This window comes from Balaenoptera borealis, assembly GCF_965194805.1.
Source record: "Balaenoptera borealis genome assembly, chromosome: 10".
In the NCBI taxonomy this organism is placed as follows: domain Eukaryota; kingdom Metazoa; phylum Chordata; class Mammalia; order Artiodactyla; family Balaenopteridae; genus Balaenoptera; species Balaenoptera borealis.
In genome coordinates, this window is record NC_138874.1 from 36,333,224 (window position 1) to 36,349,977 (window position 16,754).

Genomic DNA, 16,754 nt, shown 5'->3' on the forward strand with positions numbered 1-16,754 from the left:
GGCCAAAAAGGGCGTATGCGTTTTTTCCTGAATATATTCAGGAAAAAACGCATACGCCCTTTTTGGCCAAGGGCATCATTGTGGAGGTTTTGCCGCTTTTCCTGTGCTTTAAAGGCGATTCGAATCTACCTCCTGAAATCGGTTTCCTGCAATTCTGCCTTGCTTTCAAATCCTCTTCGTTGCCTTCCCTCCATATATTTGTGGACGAGAGTTATCATTTCTAACTCTGCAGGTTTGTGAATTGCAGTGCCCCTGAGCTCCATTTTTCAACTCGCTTTCTTGGGAGCTGGCCGCAAAAGCGCAGGATTGCTTCAGGCCCTATTCTGGCTCCGGGCGGCAGGCTGAGCCTGTGGTTAATTCTGCTTCCTGATGGGAAAATAGAGTGACCTCTGCCTGTCCCAACACCTAGAGCTAGTCTCTCATTGGTTCCCCCTCTTCCCGTTCATCCTCAGGACAAATTGCAACGTGTACGGAACAGGAGGTTAAAGGTGCTGATTCTCCAAGGAGGGAGATTGCTAGTAAAGCGGCTGGAATGGCGAACCGGAGCACAAGGAGATGAGAAATGAGGTGCGTTTTAGAAACCTTTCCCGGTCACACGGTGTACCATCTTCTGGGTTTCTCGTGCATGTTTTCGACGTAGGAAGATGCCCTTGAACCTGGAGATTTGGGACCCATGGGATGGGTACCACGCCGTACTACTTTAAAGGGTCTGCGTTAGCTCACCCAACCTCACCAAACCTCTCAGCCCCAAGAGTGTCCACCCTTATGTCTCAATCAGCTGTGGGTCTAGATATGGTCAATCCAGGTGGCATCGCAGCCCCTGAACGAATTTTGTAAGAATTTCTCTCTCTTTCACTGTCTTTGTTTCACGGGTTTTTAAAAGTAATTGATTTTTATAATAGGGTTTAGCTGCTTTGCACTGCTGTGTTTATGCCGCTTTACACCCACTTGACTCACTTACAGAGAGATATCAATACATAGGTTTTAAGATTCTTACTAGTCAGATATATTCTTGGGCGGTGAATAGGGGGCGTTGAGTCCAGTTCACTGAGCAAGGAGTAGGTCTGGTCTATTACATATTGGGTTTATGGAACGGTATCTGAGCTAATTTGAAACCCTTGTTTTATGCATCACCCCACCTCACCTTTCCCGTTAAGCAGCCATAGTGTGTTTTCTAAACGTGCGACTCTGTTCTGTTTTGTAATTCAGTTCAAGGGTAGTGGTTTTTACATTCCCTCTGTAAGTGATATCTTATGATAAGTGTCTTTTTCTGTGTGACTTATTTCACTTAGAATCGTCGTACCTAAATCCACTCATCATGCTGCTCCTAGCCTTATGACGTTGATTTCATGGCTGAGTGATATTCCATTGTACATAAGGACCACAACTTCTTTAGCCATTCTTCTCTTTCCTGGGATGTTTAAGGTGTAACGAAGTGGAGGTTCTTGTCAACAGAGCAGCCCTAAAATTTGGGGTGCCTGTGTCTTGCTGATTTTTAGTTTTCCCAATTTATACGCCCATGAGTGGAAGTGCCCTATGCTCTCTAAGCTGAGTTTTTTAGATGTTTCAGGACACACCGTACACTTCTCCAGAGTGGCTGTTGGCAATTTACAGCCCGCCCATCAGCGTAGCAAGGCTCCCATTTCTCCATGGCCTGTCCTGCATTTCTGGTTTTGACACTTTATTCAGCATGGCCCTTTTGACCGATGGGAAGCGAGACTTCTTTGTAGCGCTGATTTGCCTTTCCAGGTTGCTTGGTTGGCCAAAAAGGGCGTATGCGTTTTTTCCTGAATATATTCAGGAAAAAACGCATACGCCCTTTTTGGCCAAGGGCATCATTGTCGAGGTTTTGCCGCTTTTCCTGTGCTTTAAAGGCGATTCGAATCTACCTCCTGAAATCGGTTTCCTGCAATTCTGCCTTGCTTTCAAATCCTCTTCGTTGCCTTCCCTCCATATATTTGTGGACGAGAGTTATCATTTCTAACTCTGCAGGTTTGTGAATTGCAGTGCCCCTGAGCTCCATTTTTCAACTCGCTTTCTTGGGAGCTGGCCGCAAAAGCGCAGGATTGCTTCAGGCCCTATTCTGGCTCCGGGCGGCAGGCTGAGCCTGTGGTTAATTCTGCTTCCTGATGGGAAAATAGAGTGACCTGTGCCTGTCCCAACACCTAGAGCTAGTCTCTCATTGGTTCCCCCTCTTCCCGTTCATCCTCAGGACAAATTGCAACGTGTTCGGAACAGGAGGTTAAAGGTGCTGATTCTCCAAGGAGGGAGATTGCTAGTAAAGCGGCTGGAATGGCGAACCGGAGCACAAGGAGATGAGAAATGAGGTGCGTTTTAGAAACCTTTCCCGGTCACACGGTGTACCATCTTCTGGGTTTCTCGTGCATGTTTTCGACGTAGGACGATGCCCTTGAACCTGGAGATTTGGGACCCATGGGATGGGTACCACGCCGTATTACTTTACAGGGTCTGCGTTAGCTCACCCAACCTCACCAAACCTCTCAGCCCCAAGAGTGTCCTCCCTTATGTCTCAATCAGCTGTGGGTCTAGATATGGTCAATCCAGGTGGCATCGCAGCCCCTGAACGAATTTTGTAAGAATTTCTCTCTCTTTCACTGTCTTTGTTTCACGGGTTTTTAAAAGTAATTGATTTTTATAATAGGGTTTAGCTGCTTTGCACTGCTGTGTTTATGCCGCTTTACACCCACTTGACTCACTTACAGAGAGATATCAATACATAGGTTTTAAGATTCTTACTAGTCAGATATATTCTTGGGCGGTGAATAGGGGGCGTTGAGTCCAGTTCACTGAGCAAGGAGTAGGTCTGGTCTATTACATATTGGGTTTATGGAACGGTATCTGAGCTAATTTGAAACCCTTGTTTTATGCATCACCCCACCTCACCTTTCCCGTTAAGCAGCCATAGTGTGTTTTCTAAACGTGCGACTCTGTTCTGTTTTGTAATTCAGTTCAAGGGTAGCGGTTTTTACATTCCCTCTGTAAGTGATATCTTATGATAAGTGTCTTTTTCTGTGTGACTTACTTCACTTAGAATCGTCGTACCTAAATCCACTCATCATGCTGCTCCTAGCCTTATGACGTTGATTTCATGGCTGAGTGATATTCCATTGTACATAAGGACCACAACTTCTTTATCCATTCTTCTCTTTCCTGGGATGTTTAAGGTGTAACGAAGTGGAGGTTCTTGTCAACAGAGCAGCCCTAAAATTTGGGGTGCCTGTGTCTTGCTGATTTTTAGTTTTCCCAATTTATACGCCCATGAGTGGAAGTGCCCTATGCTCTCTAAGCTGAGTTTTTTAGATGTTTCAGGACACACCGTACACTTCTCCAGAGTGGCTGTTGGCAATTTACAGCCCGCCCATCAGCGTAGCAAGGCTCCCATTTCTCCATGGCCTGTCCTGCATTTCTGGTTTTGACACTTTATTCAGCATGGCCCTTTTGACCGATGGGAAGCGAGACTTCTTTGTAGCGCTGATTTGCCTTTCCAGGTTGCTTGGTTGGCCAAAAAGGGCGTATGCGTTTTTTCCTGAATATATTCAGGAAAAAACGCATACGCCCTTTTTGGCCAAGGGCATCATTGTCGAGGTTTTGCCGCTTTTCCTGTGCTTTAAAGGCGATTCGAATCTACCTCCTGAAATCGGTTTCCTGCAATTCTGCCTTGCTTTCAAATCCTCTTCGTTGCCTTCCCTCCATATATTTGTGGACGAGAGTTATCATTTCTAACTCTGCAGGTTTGTGAATTGCAGTGCCCCTGAGCTCCATTTTTCAACTCGCTTTCTTGGGAGCTGGCCGCAAAAGCGCAGGATTGCTTCAGGCCCTATTCTGGCTCCGGGCGGCAGGCTGAGCCTGTGGTTAATTCTGCTTCCTGATGGGAAAATAGAGTGACCTGTGCCTGTCCCAACACCTAGAGCTAGTCTCTCATTGGTTCCCCCTCTTCCCGTTCATCCTCAGGACAAATTGCAACGTGTTCGGAACAGGAGGTTAAAGGTGCTGATTCTCCAAGGAGGGAGATTGCTAGTAAAGCGGCTGGAATGGCAAACCGGAGCACAAGGAGATGAGAAATGAGGTGCGTTTTAGAAACCTTTCCCGGTCACACGGTGTACCATCTTCTGGGTTTCTCGTGCATGTTTTCGACGTAGGACGATGCCCTTGAACCTGGAGATTTGGGACCCATGGGATGGGTACCACGCCGTATTACTTTACAGGGTCTGCGTTAGCTCACCCAACCTCACCAAACCTCTCAGCCCCAAGAGTGTCCTCCCTTATGTCTCAATCAGCTGTGGGTCTAGATATGGTCAATCCAGGTGGCATCGCAGCCCCTGAACGAATTTTGTAAGAATTTCTCTCTCTTTCACTGTCTTTGTTTCACGGGTTTTTAAAAGTAATTGATTTTTATAATAGGGTTTAGCTGCTTTGCACTGCTGTGTTTATGCCGCTTTACACCCACTTGACTCACTTACAGAGAGATATCAATACATAGGTTTTAAGATTCTTACTAGTCAGATATATTCTTGGGCGGTGAATAGGGGTTGTTGAGTCCAGTTCACTGAGCAAGGAGTAGGTCTTGTCTATTACATATTGGGTTTATGGAACGGTATCTGAGCTAATTTGAAACCCTTGTTTTATGCATCACCCCACCTCACCTTTTCCGTTAAGCAGCCATAGTGTGTTTTCTAAACGTGCGACTCTGTTCTGTTTTGTAATTCAGTTCAAGGGTAGCGGTTTTTACATTCTCTCTGTAAGTGATATCTTATGATAAGTGTCTTTTTCTGTGTGACTTATTTTACTTAGAATCGTCGTACCTAAATCCACTCATCATGCTGCTCCTAGCCTTATGACGTTGATTTCATGGCTGAGTGATATTCCATTGTACATAAGGACCACAACTTCTTTATCCATTCTTCTCTTTCCTGGGATGTTTAAGGTGTAACGAAGTGGAGGTTCTTGTCAACAGAGCAGCCCTAAACTTTGGGGTGCCTGTGTCTTGCTGATTTTTAGTTTTCCCAATTTATACGCCCATGAGTGGAAGTGCCCTATGCTGTCTAAGCTGAGTTTTTTAGATGTTTCAGGACACACCGTACACTTCTCCAGAGTGGCTGTTGGCAATTTACAGCCCGCCCATCAGCGTAGCAAGGCTCCCATTTCTCCATGGCCTGTCCTGCATTTCTGGTTTTGACACTTTATTCAGCATGGCCCTTTTGACCGATGGGAAGTGAGACTTCTTTGTAGCGCTGATTTGCCTTTCCAGGTTGCTTGGTTGGCCAAAAAGGGCGTATGCGTTTTTTCCTGAATATATTCAGGAAAAAACGCATACGCCCTTTTTGGCCAAGGGCATCATTGTCGAGGTTTTGCCGCTTTTCCTGTGCTCTAAAGGCGATTCGAATCTACCTCCTGAAATCTGTTTCCTGCAATTCTGCCTTGCTTTCAAATCCTCATCGTTGCCTTCCTTCCATATATTTGTGGACGAGAGTTATCATTTCTACCTCTGCAGTTTTGTGAATTGCAGTGCCCCTGAGCTCCATTTTTTAACTCGTTTTCTTGGGAGCTGGCCGCAAAAGCGCAGGATTACTTCAGGCCCTATTCTGGCTCCGGGCGGCAGGCTGAGCCTGTGGTTCATTCTTCTTCCTGATGGGAAAATAGAGTGACTTGTGCCTGTCCCAAAACCTAGAGCTAGTCTCTCATTGGTTCCCCCTCTTCCCGTTCATCCTCAGGACAAATTGCAACGTGTACGGAACAGGAGGTTAAAGGTGCTGATTCTCCAAGGAGGGAGATTGCTAGTAAAGCGGCTGGAATGGCGAACCGGAGCACAAGGAGATGAGAAATGAGGTGCGTTTTAGAAACCTTTCCCGGTCACACGGTGTACCATCTTCTGGGTTGCTCGTGCATGTTTTCGACGTAGGAAGATGCCCTTGAACCTGGAGATTTGGGACCCATGGGATGGGTACCACGCCGTATTACTTTACAGGGTCTGCGTTAGCTCACCCAACCTCACCAAACCTCTCAGCCCCAAGAGTGTCCACCCTTATGTCTCAATCAGCTGTGGGTCTAGATATGGTCAATCCAGGTGGCATCGCAGCCCTTGAACGAATTTTGTAAGAATTTCTCTCTCTTTCACTGTCTTTGTTTGACGGGTTTTTAAAAGTAATTGATTTTTATAATAGGGTTTAGCTGCTTTGCACTGCTGTGTTTATGCCGCTTTTCACCCACTTGACTCACTTACAGATAGATATCAATACATAGGTTTTAAGATTCTTACTAGTCAGATATATTCTTGGGCGGTGAATAGGGGGCGTTGAGTCCAGTTCACTGAGCAAGGAGTAGGTCTTGTCTATTACATATTGGGTTTATGGAACGGTATCTGAGCTAATTTGAAACCCTTGTTTTATGCATCACCCCACCTCACCTTTCCCGTTAAGCAGCCATAGTGTGTTTTCTAAACGTGCGACTCTGTTCTGTTTTGTAATTCAGTTCAAGGGTAGCGGTTTTTACATTCTCTCTGTAAGTGATATCTTATGATAAGTGTCTTTTTCTGTGTGACTTATTTCACTTAGAATCGTCGTACCTAAATCCACTCATCATGCTGCTCCTAGCCTTATGACGTTGATTTCATGGCTGAGTGATATTCCATTGTACATAAGGACCACAACTTCTTTATCCATTCTTCTCTTTCCTGGGATGTTTAAGGTGTAACGAAGTGGAGGTTCTTGTCAACAGAGCAGCCCTAAACTTTGGGGTGCCTGTGTCTTGCTGATTTTTAGTTTTCCCAATTTATACGCCCATGAGTGGAAGTGCCCTATGCTCTCTAAGCTGAGTTTTTTAGATGTTTCAGGACACACCGTACACTTCTCCAGAGTGGCTGTTGGCAATTTACAGCCCGCCCATCAGCGTAGCAAGGCTCCCATTTCTCCATGGCCTGTCCTGCATTTCTGGTTTTGACACTTTATTCAGCATGGCCCTTTTGACCGATGGGAAGCGAGACTTCTTTGTAGCGCTGATTTGCCTTTCCAGGTTGCTTGGTTGGCCAAAAAGGGCGTATGCGTTTTTTCCTGAATATATTCAGGAAAAAACGCATACGCCCTTTTTGGCCAAGGGCATCATTGTCGAGGTTTTGCCGCTTTTCCTGTGCTTTAAATGCGATTCGAATCTACCTCCTGAAATCGGTTTCCTGCAATTCTGCCTTGCTTTCAAATCCTCTTCGTTGCCTTCCCTCCATATATTTGTGGACGAGAGTTATCATTTCTAACTCTGCAGGTTTGTGAATTGCAGTGCCCCTGAGCTCCATTTTTCAACTCGCTTTCTTGGGAGCTGGCCGCAAAAGCGCAGGATTGCTTCAGGCCCTATTCTGGCTCCGGGCGGCAGGCTGAGCCTGTGGTTAATTCTGCTTCCTGATGGGAAAATAGAGTGACCTGTGCCTGTCCCAACACCTAGAGCTAGTCTCTCATTGGTTCCCCCTCTTCCCGTTCATCCTCAGGACAAATTGCAACGTGTACGGAACAGGAGGTTAAAGGTGCTGATTCTCCAAGGAGGGAGATTGCTAGTAAAGCGGCTGGAATGGTGAACCGGAGCACAAGGAGATGAGAAATGAGGTGCGTTTTAGAAACCTTTCCCGGTCACACGGTGTACCATCTTCTGGGTTTCTCATGCATGTTTTCGATGTAGGAAGATGCCCTTGAACCTGGAGATTTGGGACCCATGGGATGGGTACCACGCCGTATTACTTTACAGGGTCTGCGTTAGCTCACCCAACCTCACCAAACCTCTCAGCCCCAAGAGTGTCCACCCTTATGTCTCAGTCAGCTGTGGGTCTAGATATGGTCAATCCAGGTGGCATCGCAGCCCCTGAACGAATTTTGTAAGAATTTATCTCTCTTTCACTGTCTTTGTTTGACGGGTTTTTAAAAGTAATTGATTTTTATAATGGGGTTTAGCTGCTTTGCACTGCTGTGTTTATGCCGCTTTACACCCACTTGACTCACTTACAGAGAGATATCAATACATAGGTTTTAAGATTCTTACTAGTCAGATATATTCTTGGGCGGTGAATAGGGGGCGTTGAGTCCAGTTCACTGAGCAAGGAGTAGGTCTTGTCTATTACATATTGGGTTTATGGAACGGTATCTGAGCTAATTTGAAACCCTTGTTTTATGCATCACCCCACCTCACCTTTCCCGTTAAGCAGCCATAATGTGTTTTCTAAACGTGCGACTCTGTTCTGTTTTGTAATTCAGTTCAAGGGTAGCGGTTTTTACATTCCCTCTGTAAGTGATATCTTATGATAAGTGTCTTTTTCTGTGTGACTTATTTCACTTAGAATCGTCGTACCTAAATCCACTCATCATGCTGCTCCTAGCCTTATGACGTTGATTTCATGGCTGAGTGATATTCCATTGTACATAAGGACCACAACTTCTTTATCCATTCTTCTCTTTCCTGGGATGTTTAAGGTGTAACGAAGTGGAGGTTCTTGTCAACAGAGCAGCCCTAAACTTTGGGGTGCCTGTGTCTTGCTGATTTTTAGTTTTCCCAATTTATACGCCCATGAGTGGAAGTGCCCTATGCTCTCTAAGCTGAGTTTTTTAGATGTTTCAGGACACACCGTACACTTCTCCAGAGTGGCTGTTGGCAATTTACAGCCCGCCCATCAGCGTAGCAAGGCTCCCATTTCTCCATGGCCTGTCCTGCATTTCTGGTTTTGACACTTTATTCAGCATGGCCCTTTTGACCGATGGGAAGCGAGACTTCTTTGTAGCGCTGATTTGCCTTTCCAGGTTGCTTGGTTGGCCAAAAAGGGCGTATGCGTTTTTTCCTGAATATATTCAGGAAAAAACGCATACGCCCTTTTTGGCCAAGGGCATCATTGTCGAGGTTTTGCCGCTTTTCCTGTGCTTTAAAGGCGATTTGAATCTACCTCCTGAAATCGGTTTCCTGCAATTCTGCCTTGCTTTCAAATCCTCTTCGTAGCCTTCCCTCCATATATTTGTGGACGAGAGTTATCATTTCTAACTCTGCAGGTTTGTGAATTGCAGTGCCCCTGAGCTCCATTTTTCAACTGGCTTTCTTGGGAGCTGGCCGCAAAAGCGCAGGATTGCTTCAGGCCCTATTCTGGCTCCGGGCGGCAGGCTGAGCCTGTGGTTAATTCTGCTTCCTGATGGGAAAATAGAGTGACCTCTGCCTGTCCCAACACCTAGAGCTAGTCTCTCATTGGTTCCCCCTCTTCCCGTTCATCCTCAGGACAAATTGCAACGTGTACGGAACAGGAGGTTAAAGGTGCTGATTCTCCAAGGAGGGAGATTGCTAGTAAAGCGGCTGGAATGGCGAACCGGAGCACAAGGAGATGAGAAATGAGGTGCGTTTTAGAAACCTTTCCCGGTCACACGGTGTACCATCTTCTGGGTTTCTCGTGCATGTTTTCGACGTAGGACGATGCCCTTGAACCTGGAGATTTGGGACCCATGGGATGGGTACCACGCCGTATTACTTTAAAGGGTCTGTGTTAGCTCACCCAACCTCACCAAACCTCTCAGCCCCAAGAGTGTCCACCCTTATGTCTCAATCAGCTGTGGGTCTAGATATGGTCAATCCAGGTGGCATCGCAGCCCCTGAACGAATTTTGTAAGAATTTCTCTCTCTTTCACTGTCTTTGTTTCACGGGTTTTTAAAAGTAATTGATTTTTATAACAGGGTTTAGCTGCTTTGCACTGCTGTGTTTATGCCGCTTTACACCCACTTGACTCACTTACAGAGAGATATCAATACATAGGTTTTAAGATTCTTACTAGTCAGATATATTCTTGGGCGGTGAATAGGGGGCGTTGAGTCCAGTTCACTGAGCAAGGAGTAGGTCTGGTCTATTACATATTGGGTTTATGGAACGGTATCTGAGCTAATTTGAAACCCTTGTTTTATGCATTACCCCACCTCACCTTTCCCGTTAAGCAGCCATAGTGTGTTTTCTAAACGTGCGACTCTGTTCTGTTTTGTAATTCAGTTCAAGGGTAGCGGTTTTTACATTCCCTCTGTAAGTGATATCTTATGATAAGTGTCTTTTTCTGTGTGACTTATTTCACTTAGAATCGTCGTACCTAAATCCACTCATCATGCTGCTCCTAGCCTTATGACGTTGATTTCATGGCTGAGTGATATTCCATTGTACATAAGGACCACAACTTCTTTATCCATTTTTCTCTTTCCTGGGATGTTTCAGGTGTAACGAAGTGGAGGTTCTTGTCAACAGAGCAGCCCTAAACTTTGGGGTGCCTGTGTCTTGCTGATTTTTAGTTTTCCCAATTTATACGCCCATGAGTGGAAGTTCCCTATGCTCTCTAAGCTGAGTTTTTTAGATGTTTCAGGACACACCGTACACTTCTCCAGAGTGGCTGTTGGCAATTTACAGCCCACCCATCAGCGTAGCAAGGCTCCCATTTCTCCATGGCCTGTCCTGCATTTCTGGTTTTGACACTTTATTCAGCATGGCCCTTTTGACCGATGGGAAGCGAGACTTCTTTGTAGCGCTGATTTGCCTTTCCAGGTTGCTTGGTTGGCCAAAAAGGGCGTATGCGTTTTTTCCTGAATATATTCAGGAAAAAACGCATACGCCCTTTTTGGCCAAGGGCATCATTGTGGAGGTTTTGCCGCTTTTCCTGTGCTTTAAAGGCGATTCGAATCTACCTCCTGAAATCGGTTTCCTGCAATTCTGCCTTGCTTTCAAATCCTCTTCGTTGCCTTCCCTCCATATATTTGTGGACGAGAGTTATCATTCTAACTCTGCAGGTTTGTGAATTGCAGTGCCCCTGAGCTCCATTTTTCAACTCGCTTTCTTGGGAGCTGGCCGCAAAAGCGCAGGATTGCTTCAGGCCCTATTCTGGCTCCGGGCGGCAGGCTGAGCCTGTGGTTAATTCTGCTTCCTGATGGGAAAATAGAGTGACCTCTGCCTGTCCCAACACCTAGAGCTAGTCTCTCATTGGTTCCCCCTCTTCCCGTTCATCCTCAGGACAAATTGCAACGTGTACGGAACAGGAGGTTAAAGGTGCTGATTCTCCAAGGAGGGAGATTGCTAGTAAAGCGGCTGGAATGGCGAACCGGAGCACAAGGAGATGAGAAATGAGGTGCGTTTTAGAAACCTTTCCCGGTCACACGGTGTACCATCTTCTGGGTTTCTCGTGCATGTTTTCGACGTAGGAAGATGCCCTTGAACCTGGAGATTTGGGACCCATGGGATGGGTACCACGCCGTACTACTTTAAAGGGTCTGCGTTAGCTCACCCAACCTCACCAAACCTCTCAGCCCCAAGAGTGTCCACCCTTATGTCTCAATCAGCTGTGGGTCTAGATATGGTCAATCCAGGTGGCATCGCAGCCCCTGAACGAATTTTGTAAGAATTTCTCTCTCTTTCACTGTCTTTGTTTCACGGGTTTTTAAAAGTAATTGATTTTTATAATAGGGTTTAGCTGCTTTGCTCTGCTGTGTTTATGCCGCTTTACACCCACTTGACTCACTTACAGAGAGATATCAATACATAGGTTTTAAGATTCTTACTAGTCAGATATATTCTTGGGCGGTGAATAGGGGGCGTTGAGTCCAGTTCACTGAGCAAGGAGTAGGTCTGGTCTATTACATATTGGGTTTATGGAACGGTATCTGAGCTAATTTGAAACCCTTGTTTTATGCATCACCCCACCTCACCTTTCCCGTTAAGCAGCCATAGTGTGTTTTCTAAACGTGCGACTCTGTTCTGTTTTGTAATTCAGTTCAAGGGTAGCGGTTTTTACATTCCCTCTGTAAGTGATATCTTATGATAAGTGTCTTTTTCTGTGTGACTTATTTCACTTAGAATCGTCGTACCTAAATCCACTCATCATGCTGCTCCTAGCCTTATGACGTTGATTTCATGGCTGAGTGATATTCCATTGTACATAAGGACCACAACTTCTTTATCCATTCTTCTCTTTCCTGGGATGTTTAAGGTGTAACGAAGTGGAGGTTCTTGTCAACAGAGCAGCCCTAAACTTTGGGGTGCCTGTGTCTTGCTGATTTTTAGTTTTCCCAATTTATACGCCCATGAGTGGAAGTGCCCTATGCTCTCTAAGCTGAGTTTTTTAGATGTTTCAGGACACACCGTACACTTCTCCAGAGTGGCTGTTGGCAATTTACAGCCCGCCCATCAGCGTAGCAAGGCTCCCATTTCTCCATGGCCTGTCCTGCATTTCTGGTTTTGACACTTTATTCAGCATGGCCCTTTTGACCGATGGGAAGCGAGACTTCTTTGTAGCGCTGATTTGCCTTTCCAGGTTGCTTGGTTGGCCAAAAAGGGCGTATGCGTTTTTTCCTGAATATATTCAGGAAAAAACGCATACGCCCTTTTTGGCCAAGGGCATCATTGTCGAGGTTTTGCCGCTTTTCCTGTGCTTTAAATGCGATTCGAATCTACCTCCTGAAATCGGTTTCCTGCAATTCTGCCTTACTTTCAAATCCTCTTCGTTGCCTTCCCTCCATATATTTGTGGACGAGAGTTATCATTTCTAACTCTGCAGGTTTGTGAATTGCAGTGCCCCTGAGCTCCATTTTTCAACTCGCTTTCTTGGGAGCTGGCCGCAAAAGCGCAGGATTGCTTCAGGCCCTATTCTGGCTCCGGGCGGCAGGCTGAGCCTGTGGTTAATTCTGCTTCCTGATGGGAAAATAGAGTGACCTGTGCCTGTCCCAACACCTAGAGCTAGTCTCTCATTGGTTCCCCCTCTTCCCGTTCATCCTCAGGACAAATTGCAACGTGTTCGGAACAGGAGGTTAAAGGTGCTGATTCTCCAAGGAGGGAGATTGCTAGTAAAGCGGCTGGAATGGCGAACCGGAGCACAAGGAGATGAGAAATGAGGTGCGTTTTAGAAACCTTTCCCGGTCACACGGTGTACCATCTTCTGGGTTTCTCGTGCATGTTTTCGACGTAGGACGATGCCCTTGAACCTGGAGATTTGGGACCCATGGGATGGGTACCACGCCGTATTACTTTACAGGGTCTGCGTTAGCTCACCCAACCTCACCAAACCTCTCAGCCCCAAGAGTGTCCTCCCTTATGTCTCAATCAGCTGTGGGTCTAGATATGGTCAATCCAGGTGGCATCGCAGCCCCTGAACGAATTTTGTAAGAATTTCTCTCTCTTTCACTGTCTTTGTTTCACGGGTTTTTAAAAGTAATTGATTTTTATAATAGGGTTTAGCTGCTTTGCACTGCTGTGTTTATGCCGCTTTACACCCACTTGACTCACTTACAGAGAGATATCAATACATAGGTTTTAAGATTCTTACTAGTCAGATATATTCTTGGGCGGTGAATAGGGGGCGTTGAGTCCAGTTCACTGAGCAAGGAGTAGGTCTGGTCTATTACATATTGGGTTTATGGAACGGTATCTGAGCTAATTTGAAACCCTTGTTTTATGCATCACCCCACCTCACCTTTCCCGTTAAGCAGCCATAGTGTGTTTTCTAAACGTGCGACTCTGTTCTGTTTTGTAATTCAGTTCAAGGGTAGCGGTTTTTACATTCCCTCTGTAAGTGATATCTTATGATAAGTGTCTTTTTCTGTGTGACTTACTTCACTTAGAATCGTCGTACCTAAATCCACTCATCATGCTGCTCCTAGCCTTATGACGTTGATTTCATGGCTGAGTGATATTCCATTGTACATAAGGACCACAACTTCTTTATCCATTCTTCTCTTTCCTGGGATGTTTAAGGTGTAACGAAGTGGAGGTTCTTGTCAACAGAGCAGCCCTAAAATTTGGGGTGCCTGTGTCTTGCTGATTTTTAGTTTTCCCAATTTATACGCCCATGAGTGGAAGTGCCCTATGCTCTCTAAGCTGAGTTTTTTAGATGTTTCAGGACACACCGTACACTTCTCCAGAGTGGCTGTTGGCAATTTACAGCCCGCCCATCAGCGTAGCAAGGCTCCCATTTCTCCATGGCCTGTCCTGCATTTCTGGTTTTGACACTTTATTCAGCATGGCCCTTTTGACCGATGGGAAGCGAGACTTCTTTGTAGCGCTGATTTGCCTTTCCAGGTTGCTTGGTTGGCCAAAAAGGGCGTATGCGTTTTTTCCTGAATATATTCAGGAAAAAACGCATACGCCCTTTTTGGCCAAGGGCATCATTGTCGAGGTTTTGCCGCTTTTCCTGTGCTTTAAAGGCGATTCGAATCTACCTCCTGAAATCGGTTTCCTGCAATTCTGCCTTGCTTTCAAATCCTCTTCGTTGCCTTCCCTCCATATATTTGTGGACGAGAGTTATCATTTCTAACTCTGCAGGTTTGTGAATTGCAGTGCCCCTGAGCTCCATTTTTCAACTCGCTTTCTTGGGAGCTGGCCGCAAAAGCGCAGGATTGCTTCAGGCCCTATTCTGGCTCCGGGCGGCAGGCTGAGCCTGTGGTTAATTCTGCTTCCTGATGGGAAAATAGAGTGACCTGTGCCTGTCCCAACACCTAGAGCTAGTCTCTCATTGGTTCCCCCTCTTCCCGTTCATCCTCAGGACAAATTGCAACGTGTTCGGAACAGGAGGTTAAAGGTGCTGATTCTCCAAGGAGGGAGATTGCTAGTAAAGCGGCTGGAATGGCGAACCGGAGCACAAGGAGATGAGAAATGAGGTGCGTTTTAGAAACCTTTCCCGGTCACACGGTGTACCATCTTCTGGGTTTCTCGTGCATGTTTTCGACGTAGGACGATGCCCTTGAACCTGGAGATTTGGGACCCATGGGATGGGTACCACGCCGTATTACTTTACAGGGTCTGCGTTAGCTCACCCAACCTCACCAAACCTCTCAGCCCCAAGAGTGTCCTCCCTTGTGTCTCAATCAGCTGTGGGTCTAGATATGGTCAATCCAGGTGGCATCGCAGCCCCTGAACGAATTTTGTAAGAATTTCTCTCTCTTTCACTGTCTTTGTTTCACGGGTTTTTAAAAGTAATTGATTTTTATAATAGGGTTTAGCTGCTTTGCACTGCTGTGTTTATGCCGCTTTACACCCACTTGACTCACTTACAGAGAGATATCAATACATAGGTTTTAAGATTCTTACTAGTCAGATATATTCTTGGGCGGTGAATAGGGGGCGTTGAGTCCAGTTCACTGAGCAAGGAGTAGGTCTGGTCTATTACATATTGGGTTTATGGAACGGTATCTGAGCTAATTTGAAACCCTTGTTTTATGCATCACCCCACCTCACCTTTCCCGTTAAGCAGCCATAGTGTGTTTTCTAAACGTGCGACTCTGTTCTGTTTTGTAATTCAGTTCAAGGGTAGCGGTTTTTACATTCCCTCTGTAAGTGATATCTTATGATAAGTGTCTTTTTCTGTGTGACTTATTTCACTTAGAATCGTCGTACCTAAATCCACTCATCATGCTGCTCCTAGCCTTATGACGTTGATTTCATGGCTGAGTGATATTCCATTGTACATAAGGACCACAACTTCTTTATCCATTCTTCTCTTTCCTGGGATGTTTCAGGTGTAACGAAGTGGAGGTTCTTGTCAACAGAGCAGCCCTAAACTTTGGGGTGCCTGTGTCTTGCTGATTTTTAGTTTTCCCAATTTATACGCCCATGAGTGGAAGTGCCCTATGCTCTCTAAGCTGAGTTTTTTAGATGTTTCAGGACACACCGTACACTTCTCCAGAGTGGCTGTTGGCAATTTACAGCCCGCCCATCAGCGTAGCAAGGCTCCCATTTCTCCATGGCCTGTCCTGCATTTCTGGTTTTGACACTTTATTCAGCATGGCCCTTTTGACCGATGGGAAGCGAGACTTCTTTGTAGCGCTGATTTGCCTTTCCAGGTTGCTTGGTTGGCCAAAAAGGGCGTATGCGTTTTTTCCTGAATATATTCAGGAAAAAACGCATACGCCCTTTTTGGCCAAGGGCATCATTGTCGAGGTTTTGCCGCTTTTCCTGTGCTTTAAAGGCGATTTGAATCTACCTCCTGAAATCGGTTTCCTGCAATTCTGCCTTGCTTTCAAATCCTCTTCGTAGCCTTCCCTCCATATATTTGTGGACGAGAGTTATCATTTCTAACTCTGCAGGTTTGTGAATTGCAGTGCCCCTGAGCTCCATTTTTCAACTGGCTTTCTTGGGAGCTGGCCGCAAAAGCGCAGGATTGCTTCAGGCCCTATTCTGGCTCCGGGCGGCAGGCTGAGCCTGTGGTTAATTCTGCTTCCTGATGGGAAAATAGAGTGACCTCTGCCTGTCCCAACACCTAGAGCTAGTCTCTCATTGGTTCCCCCTCTTCCCGTTCATCCTCAGGACAAATTGCAACGTGTACGGAACAGGAGGTTAAAGGTGCTGATTCTCCAAGGAGGGAGATTGCTAGTAAAGCGGCTGGAATGGCGAACCGGAGCACAAGGAGATGAGAAATGAGGTGCGTTTTAGAAACCTTTCCCGGTCACACGGTGTACCATCTTCTGGGTTTCTCGTGCATGTTTTCGACGTAGGACGATGCCCTTGAACCTGGAGATTTGGGACCCATGGGATGGGTACCACGCCGTATTACTTTAAAGGGTCTGTGTTAGCTCACCCAACCTCACCAAACCTCTCAGCCCCAAGAGTGTCCACCCTTATGTCTCAATCAGCTGTGGGTCTAGATATGGTCAATCCAGGTGGCATCGCAGCCCCTGAACGAATTTTGTAAGAATTTCTCTCTCTTTCACTGTCTTTGTTTCACGGGTTTTTAAAAGTAATTGATTTTTATAACAGGGTTTAGCTGCTT